The sequence below is a fragment of the Protopterus annectens genome, chromosome 2.part0 (genome assembly GCF_019279795.1).
Source record: "Protopterus annectens isolate FY-2018-M chromosome 2.part0, PAN1.0, whole genome shotgun sequence".
Taxonomy (NCBI): domain Eukaryota; kingdom Metazoa; phylum Chordata; order Ceratodontiformes; family Protopteridae; genus Protopterus; species Protopterus annectens.
In genome coordinates this window covers 1,294,527,218-1,294,531,919 of record NC_056728.1, presented here as the reverse complement: position 1 = coordinate 1,294,531,919, position 4,702 = coordinate 1,294,527,218, and the positions used below count along the sequence as shown (strand labels likewise).

The 4,702-nt window shown below is 36.8% G+C and overlaps 1 non-coding gene across 1 annotated transcript; it reads left to right on the top strand.

The window, feature by feature from the left end:
* Nucleotides 1-4,212: 4,212 nt before the first annotated feature.
* LOC122793830 lies at nt 4,213-4,320 on the top strand. The gene has a single exon (XR_006363558.1). It is a non-coding gene; the product is annotated as a U6 spliceosomal RNA (small nuclear RNA).
* The last annotated feature ends 382 nt before the right edge of the window (nt 4,321-4,702 follow it).

Below are 4,702 nucleotides of genomic sequence, written 5' to 3'. Positions count from 1 at the left end.
ACCATCACAGAACTCATGTACTCCACAGGAGATATGAGATGTCAGACAAGTACCAGTAGTCTGTCAGAGTACTATTATCACAGAAGCCATCTACTACACAGGCAACATAAAGAGTCAGAGTAGTCAGTCAGAGCACTACCATCATAGAACTCATGTACTCCACAGATGACATAGAAAGTCAGAAAAGTACCATTAAAGAAATCAATCAGAGTACTTCCATCACAGAGCTCATATTCTTCACAGGCAACATAAAAAGTCAGAAAACTACTGTCAGTGAAGTCAGTCATGGCAGTTTGGTCAGCATGAAGGATCCAATTGAAATTGGTGACACTAATTGCTCAATGAACAATATTAGTGAGTAAATCACATGCACCAGTTTTACAAATAAGTAGAAAGTTGTCATCCATGTTACAAACCACACACTTTCTACTTTTCACTCAAGGTGTTCACAAAAAAGTGAAGCAAATCTGAAAGTTCCCTATAGCAGTGTCTGTACCTATTGGTAGACCAGTTGAATTTTGTGATATATTAAGTTAAAGAGGATGACATAAGACTATTAATTTTCTGTCAAGGTAATTCAGAAGTTACAGCAAAACTATATTGCAACAGCCTAACAGATGGTTTTACATATGGATATCATCAGATGGACATCTTCAAAGTAAAATCAACAATATTCTTGTCAATCAGAGATGAAAGAATCCTGTACAGTCAGCAAAATCAAGATCCAGAGCTAACAGTGGCTAAGACTATTAGATTCTTACTGTAAAGTTTAAACTTATAGAAAACAAGAAACATAACTATGCCAGTTAGGTTAGAGCTGAGCAATATTACAAATGAACATCTACTGGAGGTGAAGAATAGATTTAAGGGATTAGACATGGTGGACAGTTTACATGAACGATAGACAGAAGTTTGAGATATTAACAAGGAAGTGGCAAAATAGTTAGAAATAGAAATAAGATTAAGAAGGCAAAACAACTGTGAATACATTTGAAGTGGCTGAAGAAAGAAGAATATTTAAATCAATGAGGATAGGGTGTATTATGTAAACTTTAATGCAGAATTTGATAATAGAAAGAGGAGTTAAGGAGGGATATTTAAATGAGCAATGCAAAGAAATGGAAGAAGACAATGAAATGTGAACAAGAGATCTATTCAACAACATCAGGTATATTAAAGGAAACTTCTGGTAAAAATGGACATGACAAAATACTAACTTGACAGAAACAGAAGAGAAAAGATGACAGAATTCAGTCAGAGTAGTACCACCACAGAAATCAGTAGCTCCACAGACAGCATATTAATTTGACAAGAAGGACACCGACATCACTAACTTGTACAATGATGTGTTCTCTAACTAGAGTCAAACATCCTGAAGAGAGAAGTTAAATGGACACTAGAAAGCATTGATAATAAGGCTGAATCACCATCTGAATTGTTTAAAATCCTGCAAAATGATAATGTAAGACTCCTGCATTTAAGTTGCCAACAACTGTGGAAAACAGGACAGTAGGCATTGCACTGGAAAATGTCAATTTATATTCCAATCCCAAAAATGGGCATTGCTTCAGACTATTCCAATTATCAATCACACTTGTAGAAAGCACTGAATCCCCCAAATCAGGAGAACTAGTTCCAAGTGCTGAAGCTAGGATTACTGCAATCCAAGCTGAGTGCAAGTTAGACATGATAGAAGTTCAGTGTCAAAGAAGACATGCTGGAAGAGAAAAATATTCAGATTCAGATGACTGTGAACTTGGAAAACATTGAAGTTAAAGAAAACAATTTCAAGTATCAATGGACTTTGATTTGAGAAAGAAGACAACCGATATTGGCATTTTTGAACTCCCGGAGACAAGCATTGCCTCCCCCTCTCACACCCATTCTAGAACTTGTTAAAAGGGGAGAGAAAAGGTACAGTAGGACTTTTGTTATTAAAAGACTTTTTAAAGAAAATGAATTGTGCTTAAAACCATTGAAAGAACAGTATACTATCCAAAAACATTATGGTCTGGTTAGGGAAGTGTTATGAGTTTAGTTATTCAGCACATCAGTTAAACTTCTACTAATAGTCAAACCTCCTTGTGATTTATATTTTATGTTGCATAACAATAAAGTAGATTTTGGCTTTTCTAACATGCTACAGTAGTTACAATAGTTTTTATACATTGCACATGACTAAACTGAGTATTTGCTTTTAGAGATTTTTACATAACATCTACTCCTTACTTGCTGTGTAAGTTTTACTTAACTGAACTTCAATGTTTTCACATAAATCATTATTTAATTAAAAAAAACCTAAATATTTTGCAGTGGCTATTTTCACCTTCACTGGGATTCTTCTCTAGTTTACAACAGTGTATATGCCCACTATGCTATGGAAGGAGACTGTGACTTGACATCGGCAACCAATCATCTGTTTCAGACATGCATCAAAAATACTTGCACTATGTGCTGCACATTAATTACTTTTTCCATCTACCACATCCACGGCAACATCATTTGCAACTGAATATATGTTGCTATCTTTCCATACATGGTGTCAGAGCTTCTTAGGGTGATCTTTCCACAACCACCAAATCCAGTGTTCCACTTTCCTACACTCACCCCGGTAGTCAACCAGACTGCCCCCCTTTACAAATTCCTGGAGCCACAACTGAGATACAAACTGTGATGAAAAAAAGCACAGTAAAGTAATTCAAAGGCAGGCTCTGCCATGCTATGTTTTGCAGAGCAGTGAAGACAGCACTGTAGATTCATGGTGTACACCTATTGCTGACTAAGTCTGTGTCACAGCAGGTGAGCTCTGTGTGGCTGTGTTTTTGTATGTCTGTGTGTGTGTGTGTGTGTGTGTGTGTGTGTGTGTGTGTGTGTGTGTGTGTGTGTGTGTGTGTGTGTGTGTGTGTGTGTGTGTGTATTTATATATATGCATACAATTCATTTCCATAAATGTGTATGGGGTTTTGTGTGTGTATATTTCTGTATATATGCATACATTTCATTTGTATGCATGTGTGTGGAGTTTTTTTTGTGTGTGTGTGTGTGCATGTGTGCGTGTGTGCGTGTGTGTGCACGCATGTGTGTGTGTGTGTGTGTGTGTGTGTGTGCGTGTGTGTGTGTGTGTGTGTGTGTGTGACTGTCTTGGTGTCTGTGTAAATGTGTATGTGTGTTAAAATGTATGTATGTTAGTGTGTGTGTGTGTGTGTGTGTGTGTGTGTGTGTGTGTGTGTGTGTGTGTGACTATCGTGGTGTCTGTGTGTTAAAATGTATGTGTGGGGGTATTTGGGAGCCTGTGCAACAGCGTTTGAGTGCATTGGTACAGGCAACAGTTAAGGATTTGAGTCAGATACATACAAGTAAATCTTCACCTTTGTCACCACTGCTACAGTTCAAACTTCAGTTTAACTGTTATAGATATACATTATACATTTTACTGGTATAGCTTTTCTGCTCTATTTAACATTTGTGCTATACTAGAGCATGCATTATTCATGAAAGAGGGAAAGCTAGTAGCATTAATTTTAGAGAATTGAAACGTACTGCTGTGTGTCTTCTTGGGTTCCTGATACCTGTATCTGTACACTCTTCTCTTGCCTTCCTTTCATGTACCTTAACCCCATATATGTTCACCTAGGAAAGAAAAGAAATTCCATCTCTGTGTCTATTCAACGCTCATACCAGTCCACAACACCTTCAATGAAACCAAGTAGAAGTAAATAAAAGTTTATTGTAATGCCAACAAACAAAGAATGGTTAAGCGCTTTCACTTGAATAAAACAAGCTCAGAAGCATTTGCTGCTTTTTCTTTCCTAGTTGAACTTTTATGGTTGCTGCACTGTTTGCTTCAGTCGAGTTCGTAACCCCATATATAGGACAGAACACCATGCTTGTTAAGGTGCCAAAGTTAGCAAGGAGAAATCAAATGCTGGCCAAAATAAATTCTTATACTTCTGTCAGAAGAATTCCTTATTATAAGTAGTCAGTCTTGTTTTTAGTGGGCTTTGCCTACTAATTTGGAACATCAGTCATCCAGTGGGGATTTGTTGTTGTTGTTGTTGTTCAAGCCCATTTTCTAAAAACAGCTCTTTTGATAACATGAACCAGCAAACAAACCAACTTTGTAACATGGATCATGTAGCTCAACAACTCATATCCTAATTGCATACTGCGATCAGCCTTTACCCTCATGTCATTATAAAGGCCACTAATAGATTGCTTTCTTCAGCAGCACACACACAAAAATTAGAACAATATATACAAAGATTAGCATGGGCCTTGTGCAAGGATGATATGCAAACTTGTGAAGTATTCCATATTTTTCTATGTTTGATTTATCAGCCCATATACTACCATCAGATAACTTGCTACACACCTGCTTGCTATTTCTCATGTTGCAAAAAAAAAAAACAAAAAAAAAAAAAAACAGGGAAATACAAATGACTCAGCTCATTTAGATTAATGGCATAAATAATCACTTAATCTCACCGAGAAGAGACTGGTACACGATTAAAATCCTGAGAGTCACATGCACTGCTACTTATGTTAAGTGAGCAGTCAGAGATTAATAAATACAGTCTTCTGTAAAATCCTTAAATTTCCTACAGCAAAAGATGATCATAAAAACTCCCAAACCTGCACACGTATTCTGAAAAAGTATAAGGGTACTCATTGCTATTGCAGGCTAAACTAGAGAGTAAAGACT